The sequence below is a fragment of the Mastacembelus armatus genome, chromosome 1, assembly GCF_900324485.2.
Source record: "Mastacembelus armatus chromosome 1, fMasArm1.2, whole genome shotgun sequence".
NCBI classification, from domain to species: Eukaryota; Metazoa; Chordata; class Actinopteri; order Synbranchiformes; family Mastacembelidae; genus Mastacembelus; species Mastacembelus armatus.
This window is the reverse complement of record NC_046633.1, coordinates 18,844,875-18,855,172: the sequence shown is the minus strand read 5'-3', so window position 1 is coordinate 18,855,172 and position 10,298 is coordinate 18,844,875. Positions and strand designations below refer to the sequence as shown.

General features: G+C 38.1%; 1 long non-coding RNA gene across 1 annotated transcript; it reads left to right on the top strand.

Moving 5' to 3' along the window:
* The first annotated feature begins 2,320 nt into the window (after positions 1 to 2,320).
* Positions 2,321 to 9,930, top strand: LOC113128603 (uncharacterized). Its single transcript, XR_003295524.1, has 3 exons — positions 2,321 to 2,537; positions 5,317 to 5,462; positions 9,556 to 9,930. It is a non-coding gene; the product is annotated as an uncharacterized LOC113128603 (long non-coding RNA).
* The last annotated feature ends 368 nt before the right edge of the window (positions 9,931 to 10,298 follow it).

Genomic DNA, 10,298 nt, shown 5'->3' with positions numbered 1-10,298 from the left:
GTGCTGCAGCACAATAGCAGTGCTCCTACCTGAACAGACAAAGATGTTTCTCTGTGGCAGAGTCATTAAAAAAATACTACACTCAGCAAAATGTGTCATCAGAATTGAGCTCCTTCATTTTAGAGCTGTAAAGGCAGGTCTGTCTGCTGCTGTGACTCAAAGTGGACCCAAAGTGGACTCAGATCAGGCTGGACAATGCCTCATGGTAAATGTCAACTCTCCTATGTGGCCATTGTGGCAGTCATCATCTGTGCACCCTAGATGAAAGAGGTGGAGATAGACAATGCCTCTGCTGGTTTTATATGTTATTATGTTTGTCAGTGTGAGCGCATGGACTGACAGCCCTGTCTTTAAAAATAGCTCCAGGCCCTATTGACACTCTTGGGTTTTCATGTGTCACTTTAAGGGCTTTCTTTTTTACTTTTAGACTATTCTGGGGGGAAGTGCTCTCATTCCCCAGACCCGACCATCTGAATCTACTTTTTGTTGAATATATTTGAGTTGTTTTGGCTTTCTCATATGTCTGGATAGTGGACACAGTGGCAGCAGTGACATAATGGTGCCATTGTTTTGAGCACAGCAGCGTCTTTATTTTGAAAATTAGCCAGGATTTGAAAGAGTAGGACTCATGTGAAACTGCAGCTCATGTCGGCCCCGACTTTGTTTCAGCACTGATTTAATATTTATCATTTGATAATGTGAAATCATTGATGTCATTTTTTTGTATAAAATAGTTATTTTTTTGTTAAAGCTGTTCTAATTGAGAACAAACATGAACAGATAGCTATATGTTCTTGTCCTCCGTAGAATATCACATTACAAATATACTCATAGAGTCTGATATTTCTCTAGAACTTGTCTAGATATCCTATAGGCAGGGGTCAAAGAGGCTTCTGCAGTGGTGTCTGGCTGCTTTGGCTCCAGCTTTGCCCTGTAACCTCCCAACAAGCAGATCATGAATCTCACTACGCGGCTGAATATGTCTTTCATTCCAAGGGCAGGACACACTGAGATAATGTTCCTGCTTTACAATACTTGCCTGTTTTACCCTCTGTCTCATCCTCTACAGGAAATACCACCCCCCACTGTGCTTGGGAGAGGAAGTGGCCTGCAGCAGACTGCTAACTCAATGGCTTGAAGGAGACCGTGGTAAATTATTAATCATCACTTACAAACATGAGACACACTAACATTGTTGTGTTGGCTGACCGCTAAGGAATATTTTGGAAAAGTTGTATGTGCTCACTTGTACATACTTAACCCATCTTTTAGTGGCTGTGGTATTTCCTGTACATGTGAGACTTAAATAAGAGAAACAGTGAAACCAAGACATAAAATAGAACAGTTTTGTTTTAAACTTGGTCAGAGTCACTTGTTCACTTGTCATGGAACTGTAGATATTCAAACTTCTCGTTATTTCGGTGCACTTTTAGGAATTCTCTACTCTATGTTGAATTAAAAGTTGAGATTGGAAACAACAGACAGAATAATCACTCAAGGTCAAATATGCTACTCTTTAAAGAAAAGCATTTATTCCAGTAATATATAAAGCTTCTGTTATTCCAAAAATATATATTCCAGACTATTAAATTAGGACTGGCCTATTTGTTCTGGTCTAAAATGAAAACTGCGGAATCAAATGATATCCACAAACTTTATAGAGATCTTTTGAACCATTTGAAAACTGCATTCTCCCCATTCATTCAGACTTTTACCACTAGAGGTTGTCAGAGACTCGTACAATTAGTTTGCACTCAGCAAGACCGGACACATCTGTTATGTCTTCTCGGCGTATGCGTGTATGCGTGTGTGTGTGTTTGTGTGTGTGTGTACATTCAAGGTTGCACGGTATTTCCATGCACATTCTCAGGTGGGTTTGGCTCTCAGGGCTGAAATAGCTCAGCATTTGCCCCACTCATATATAGTTTGCAATGACCCAGCTAAGGTAATCAGCAATGATAGCTAATTTTCTGTTTATTTATTAGCAGATGATACATCAGATTATATAGGCTTGGAATGATTTAGGCCTGACAGTTTGTTGCCTCACATACACCCAGGCTTGAGCTGTATGATCTGTATCTGATAGAGCAACCAAAAATATCCACAGGGTGTGATGTGATTGCTCTTTCTTAAAATACTCAGCATGTGACCAGTTGCAACTATAGAGCCCTGCTCCATTTCCACACGATGATCTATAACAATATGTAGGCTACACCTATGAAGTCAAGCCATAGTCAACCTGAAAGCTACAGCCATCATTTTATATAGATGTCTGAGTATATGATGGGCGGGGTTAGAGGTAGCCTTTTTTCCCCTAACAAAACCAACACAAAACCTAACACAAAAGGTTTACTGTTGACAAAAAAATAGGGCGTGAAAAGAACTTCGTCGCGAGAACTACATATCCCATGATGCCTTGCTTTCATGACGACCAAATGGAACACCCATCCGACGAGCCGTTGTGACAGCTGAGCTCCAAGTTTGCTGAGGGGAACTTCAGCGACTGCGATCTTCAAGAAGCAGGAATGAACTAAAATGTAAGTTGAACTGCCCCCTCGTCCTTTCACTCACAGCTCGGGGACTGACACGTCGTTTCGGTGTTTCTTTCTTAAACTGTGGGACTCGGTGAGGGGGGATTTTCATAACGGAGCAGGGTGGACTTGCTCCTCCTTGGCTAGAAGTGTCGATGATACTTGTCCAGTTTCTAACATCATCTGAAACACCGGCTTTAACTGTGTGTGTGTAACTTTAATCGCAGCCTTTTGGCCTGACGTGAATAAAGCAGTTGTCAGTATTTAACAGTAAATATAATTCTAGCTGCTACTCATCTTCTGGCCTCACCCTCTCTGATGTGGTTTTGCTCAGTCTGTTAGTCTGTCTGTCACAAACATATATAATAACATAACGCCCTGTGAAAGTAAAGGTTTCTGGCCAAATGTCAGGTTTAGGGATATGTGTTTTCATCACAACAAAATCCCATTGTGCCATTGGCCCATTGCATTAATAAACGCAATCTTCAGGTGCTCTCTGGCTAAAAGCTGCCAATACATGCCCTAAAGAAGTCATCTCCTTCCTGGTAACCCTGCATGTCTTGGTCTTACAGTAAGATTAGCTCCTGTAGGGCTTCATGTTTACTGCAGACACAGACTGTGTACCGCACAGAAACTACACATGATTTGCTGTGCATTTAGTGCTCAACATCACTGAGGACTAAAAACTGTGCTGACCTAAATATAAACTAAGTTTGGAATACTGTATAGACAGTATAGATATTTAAAGAACACTTAATATTATTTTTAAAGAACACTTAAAGGAAACTGCAACGTGTTTAAACATATTTCAAAGGCACTACTGACATTTTTGTTATTGATAGAACTGGATGGATTTGGTATGTATCAGTTTATATGTTTATAATCCTCAGGCTAAGGTAAGGAAGTAAACACAATCATTAAAAAAATCATATATTGTAAATTAGCTAATTTAGGCACAGTTGGAAAACAGTAGTTTAAACAGGTTTTCTCTCTCTCACTCCTTTTCTCCATTGTATATTTGTAAAGGTTTATTTTGCAAACATGGGTGAAAAAAACAGTTTTGAGTCAGTTTTTTTTCTTTGATACAAAAACTGTTTAGGGTTATTTAATATGTTTTCAAAACAAACAGAACAGACGTGAAATTTAATTGTAGTTTTTCATTTGCTCTGAATTTCCACAACCAGTGTTCAGGATGACATTGTACTATAAAACCTGGACTCCTTTGATTGTACGACTGAATTTATTAAATGTGTTATTATTTTGGAAAAGATTTGCAGAATTGTTTACAGTGAACTTTGCCACTCCTGCCAACAGGCTGTTACACTGTGTGTGTGTGTGTGTGTGTGTGTGTGTGTGTGTGTGTGTGTGTGTGTGTTTGGGGAATTTCAACTTTCTCTTGGCCCTTGTTGCAGTGCGTGCACTTCATACTGGAATAACAGCTGTTTTCAGTTGTCACAGTTAGTTTTAGTGTTTGTATTGCCTTGACTACAATTTTATTTTTCATTTTTAAGCGTAGTTACTTCTAAAGCCGTCCAAAATTCAAATGTTACGTTGCGAAATAGTTGTTTGTGTCAGTCAGCAAATGTATTTGAGGAGTGTGGCAGTGATTCCTTAAAAGAAAATGGATTCAGCTTAGAGAGTTGAGCAAAGTAGAGGACTTTAAACTCCCTACTTTTTGGACAGCACATTGTGTGATGTAATTGAATATTTTTTTGTAAATTCCTGTGATGTCATGATTCTATCAGGCTACATGCTAGATAACAGAGGAGGCGGCAAAGCCCTTTTTTGGTGAACATGCAATCCTCAAATTAGACTGACCTAAAAGTGCTGTGCAAAACAAGCAGACCAGAATTAACTACCAATGTGCATTCTTGCTAAAGGCATGAAAATTGTCCTACATTATGATAGTTATGTTGTACAGAGACATAATTAGTGATAACAACAATATTCTTTGTTTTTTGTGACCATACATTTGCAGTAGTCCTGTCAGTAATTTGTTGTTATGACTGATACACCACTGTGTCATTTTGTTTCCAGCATTAACTTAATCCAGATTTAAACAAGTGGCCTCTGTGAGCTACGTGTTGAACTTATCGCTGTTCACACTACAGCTTTTTGCTATAGGTAAATATTTATGTTTCAGTACTCCCCCAGACATAGTCTGAACTTGCCACTGCAAATCCATTTCCAGTGTAAATATACATTAAATATTCAAATTGAAATTAGTGTCAAGACACTGAGTAATCTTAAATGTTATAGTTTAGCAAAATAAGCTTTCATCAGTGCATAAAGAGGATAACACAAAATTGATTCAACAAGTGTAACGGAGCCTTTGTAAAAAAAATAGTGTAGGTTTGTTTAGTTTTAGATAGCTGATAATTAATTGCTGATTACTGTTGGTAAATCAGTGACCAGCAGTGCCGAGAAACACACTTTTCATTGTTGCTGTGATAAAGATTGAACTATAGGTGTGAATCTAATTTGACTACAACACTAGAAACCAGGAGCCTGGAGCTTTGCATTGTTTGGCTGATGCAAATGTCTGTGTTCACAAGGAAGAGGAAATATCGACCTACTTCTGTATCACAACAACCCGGACTAGTATTGACTCACAGACCACTGTCTTGTTCTTCTTTTTGGTTTCTTCATGTATCCATTGTGTCTCAGGCTCACACCGTGATAAATAGCACGCCTTTTCTCTGCGTGTCCCTCCTCCCCTCTCATTCTCCCTTCAGCCCCACCTCCACCCTGCCTCACTGTTGCTCTTTCTTTTTCTTTCTGACAGGACGCACTTAGGACACGACAGAAGCCGGCCGGTGAAGCAGCACTAGCAGCACACAGCATTTAATTTGATGGGGATATGATTAAGGGGAGAACACCCTTCATACACACACAGTCATCACATAATAAGCTAACTACTGCATCAGCACAGTAAGTCTTCTTCACTGCTTTTTAATTATTAGTAAGACACTTTGGCTTGTCCAGTGTATTTAGCATTTTAGCATGCTGCTTCTCTCCTGCACTGTTCCTGCACTGCTGCTGTGTTCAGAGTGTGTTTATTAATCTTGATCCAGCACATTATCTCCTACCTGAATTGTAAACGTCAACACACCTGAATTAAAGGATATTTTATCAGTCTAATTGTACCGTTTTATGTGTGGAAAAAAATGATGGGCCTATTCTATTTAAGTCTGTCTGAGCTGAAGTAGTCATACCAATTTTAAAATTAGCTTTAGGCCTGTCTCTTTGTACCTTTGAACCAACCCTGCTGAATAGATGACCCAAGGCTATTTCATTTGCCCTCTGACAGACCTGTTTGTCTTTGAGCTGCCAGAATACACAGAAAACAGTTCATGCGACAAGTTGTAGACCTCTTGGTGTAACTGTCATTACTGATAATTTAGTCAGTCATCGGTGAAAGGTTAATAGGTTGAATATAAAGAAACACATGTTCGCTTAAATGTGTACAGTGTAAAAAGCATGGCCATGTGAAAATCTGAAAATTTGTTTAGTTTTCTTTCAGAATGAGTGTTGTGACACTTGTAACACAATAAGTATAATAAAGCTAAGCCTCATTTTGATGTGATGTGCACATGAGCTAGTTAATGTTATGTGTGATTCATTTTCTGTTTGTTTTTTTTTTTTTCCAGATTTCACATTCAGAGGTCAGACTAGCTGTTATTCCTGTCTAAATCTCACAAATCCATAAGATGATTAAGTTGGAATATGGGTCAGATGCTTTGAACCAAAGTTCTCTGTTTCCTCTTCCAGCTCCTAGAGCAGATTTAAGGGACTACATGTTGAGTGAGCAGAGCAGATTGCTCTTTAGAAAGTGAGTGGTTGGTATTTGGGTTTTTCTGACCACTTTCTTTTCATGTAGAGTTGCTGTCCAGATATAGCTTTCCCAGTTGCCAGGGTTACATTCTTGCTCAAGTTAAGGTCGTCTATACATCACACTGTTGTTTCCCAGGCTCATTAACTCCTGTCTTTCAGTTTTATCTCTATATCTAATACTGTAGAAATGCTAGGTTGTATTTCCCATTAGTTCTCTAAATACCATACTCTTCTAGTTCAGTAACTAGTTAATTGATTACATTCAAATTTCATAATTGATTGTCACTTATAACACAAAAATGGCAAACATCCACTGGTTTTTTAGCTTCATATGTGGCTTAAGGTTTGTTACTTTTATTATAAAATGAATATTTTTGGCTTTGAAAGATGAAAGATTTTTTTTGTTTTCTTATATACAAGATGATAAATTTCAAAATTTATAAATGTGACATACTAAACCAGTATTTAAAATAATTGTTAGTTGATCTTTCCTGCCATTTTCCATCGTTTTACCAACTCCACTTTCTCTTTATCAGTCCATTTCCCAGACTTTTCCAGCTGTCTTTACTGTGGCAAACTTCAATGTTTGTTTTGTATTAGGCTTTGTATCCTGTCTTTTGTCATGATGCAGACTTTGAGTTTGCATTGTGTTGACCGGTGTCTGATATTAAGAAGATGTTATTAATTGTAAAACAGACATCATTTTTCAGGATGTCATGGAAAGAAGGTGACCCATTACCAAGCTGGCAAGGTGATGCCAGGCTTTACTGGCTGTGTAAGCTTGAACCTTCCAGTTCTCAGGTGTTACTTCCATTTCCTTTATGGTTGATATCACGGAATGACTAATAAACTAGTCCTTTTATGGGAACTTGGCAAAGTGCATGTGAGCTGTTAATACTTAACCAAACAATTCTCCTAAATCAACGATATAGAAGACACAGTGGTGCAGGATAACTGCTATTTCCAGTAATAAGAACATGATGTAATTTATGGGATTATAAATGTCTCTTTGAGATACGGTTGCAAAAATCTTACTCCAAGCTGAAGGTTTTAAATGAATTCAGAGTTGATCGATTTTTATTACACCGTGTATATCCCCCAGAAATATGGTTAATATTGTAATTTGGTCATACAGCCCAGTATGCAGTGTGTAAAGAATCAGTGTGACTGTTCTGTGTGAATATCAGTGTATCCTGAGGAGTAGAATACTGCATTGGTTGGGATGTGGATAAACATGCAGTATTTGTCAAACATATTCCAGTTAGATTAGTCCATAAAAACAGTATGTGTGTGCGTGCATGAGAGCAGGTTTCAGGTGCTGTGAACTGTAGGTGGACTTAATGGTGTGCTCAGATAGTGAACTGATGCTCTTCTGCTTATCTCTGTACTATAACATAGTCTAGACGCACTGTTAGGTCATCTCATCCTCTTAGCTGACTATGCTCAAATATTTAATCTAGTCTGATGTTTTTCGTCTTGGTGTTCTTCATTGAGAAGTCAGGTGATGATAATAAATTTAGGGGAAGAGTTTGAGCTTTAAAGAATTTGGCTTGGCTCATAAACATTTTAATGATTTTGTGTTCTAGCTGTGTAAATCTCATACAGTATTGTTAAATAGCTGCCAGTATTCTTATATTACGAGGTACTTTTTCAGTTGTAATTTATACTAAGTTGTACACCACGCCAAAATATCAGTAATGTACAGACCATGCGTGCATTATTCTTTAGTCTCCGGAGGCCTGTGTACTGTGGTGCATGTGGAAGTTAAGTGAATTTGTTTGTGCAGATTTAAAGTTAGCTTCATTCTTCATTTAAAACAGGAAAATAAATACACACCCCTTTGTGAAAGCAAAGCATTTGATATCTACTCTTGAGTTGAAAAAGTGTGACTTTACACTTCATCTCATTTCCTCATCTATTGTTTTGCATTATAGTCTCCACTTTTGTAATTTACTACTGATACCTGTTAGTGTGTTGTTAAAAACAGTGTTTGTGAAAAATTGATTTTGAAAGGTTTTCTTGCACAAGCAGTGACTCATTTGCAGCGGACACCTCCTGAGCATGTATCAAACAGCATGAGTTGAACAGCAAATTAAGTACACGGGCACTGTTTCATTGATACATGTAAAACTTTGTGTATATAATAACGATGACCTACACTGCCACAATGTTATAAACAAAACTGATCAAATGAACTCCTGCTTAAATAAACTACTAACTGTATGCCCTGCTTTGTGAGCAGAGCTGAGTTCACAGTCATAGATCCCTTCAGCTACTTACTGAAGAGATCAAAAGAAAAGTGCATTTTGTCTTGCTTGCACAACCAGACCTATTCAGTCTGCTGGTGAAAGGCTGGGAAGAAAGTGTTAACAATTAGTGTCTTTTTTCCCCCCTCCTCTCTCCTAAGTGCCCGTGTCACCCCCACCCCCATCTGCCTTTGGCTCCTGTGTGCTGCTGCTCACGTACACACCCTCCTGGAAGGGCATTGTTTGCACAGAGAACCAATGTAGAGCTTTCTAAGCTCCCTTTACCTCTGTTGAGTTCAGCTCAGGGCAGTCCAGGCTCCAAGGTCAAAGGCAGGATTTTCTGCTACACAACTTCAGGGAATTTTTTTTTTTTTTTTTTTTTTTCAGGCCAGTAACACAAAACCCCAGCCTTTTGTCACTGTAGTTCAAGTGATAGATTACATTAATATTTTATTACATCAATTTCTCTTTCATTGTGGTTTTCATAAACCCCTGATGGGATTTAAGTCAGTTTTAGGTAGTTGTTCTGTTGCTGAGTTTTGTGTTTGTTTTTTTTCAGCAGCATGTTTTTTTTTTATGTATGATGAAGTTGAATAGTAAGATGACAGTTTCCCCCTCTAGAATACAAAGAAGAGGGAGATGGCTAATAGCATGTGCCCCAGTGTCACCACTGAGTGGCTGGCAGGGACTTGCTTGGCAGCATGGTTAACAAGTCATCTAAGTTGGAGTTTGGATATGCCTGTTTTTTTTTTGTTGTTTTTTTTTGTATTTTTTTGAGTGTGTAGCTTTTCTTTTGTGTGCATGTGAAATGTTTTATTCCGACAGTGTCTGGTAATTTATGGGTGTGTGAATGAGAAACTCTATCCAATCACATTGTATATTTATTGCCAGACTGTTGGGGGTGAATATGAAAGCTGTAGTGTGTGTGTGTCTGACATCTATAGGAGAGAGAAGAATGATATTGAAGTGTGGGGCACAAGCCAAGACACTCAGCTGATTGGATGTGCCTGAGGGAACTGTGGAAACCAATGATAGAGGGACATAAAAGGTTTTGGGTGGTGGCTGTGACAGTGACACTGGTGCTGCAAGATAATTTCATGTGTAATTAGGTAGGTGTGCTGTGTACACAGCTGTAGACTTCAGTTCTGTGTCATGTGTGCACATGTCTGCGTTATTGTAGTTTAGTAGCTTTTACTTTAATTGTGCCCTTTGCCCTCTGGTCAGCTTACTTTATCAACTGCAAAAACTAGGTCAAGGTATCACACGTCCTTTTGTAAGATACAGTACATATTATAAAAAGTATAGCATGACATTCTTTGTCATTGACATGACCCTGTGTTTTTTTTTTTTTTTTGCCTAAATGATTCTGTTTATATTGATATAATCAACCTTATGTTGTCATCATAGTAAAAAGTATAATATTTGCCCCAACAGATACTGTGTTGACTGGAATTATTTCTTTATGTAGCTTTCCATTATGTTTAAAGACAAAAATGCATATATGTACAAATGCAGAGACAATAAGTTTTATATCATACAACATATAAAGTTCTTTTTTATATTTGAATTTTATTGGAGGGTATTTGAAATAGGTGGCACAAATGGTAATTTATGGTAATTTCTATATAGTTTCTGTATAGTGCATTATGCTAGACACTTAAATGAGTTAATCACTGATCAGTGCAAA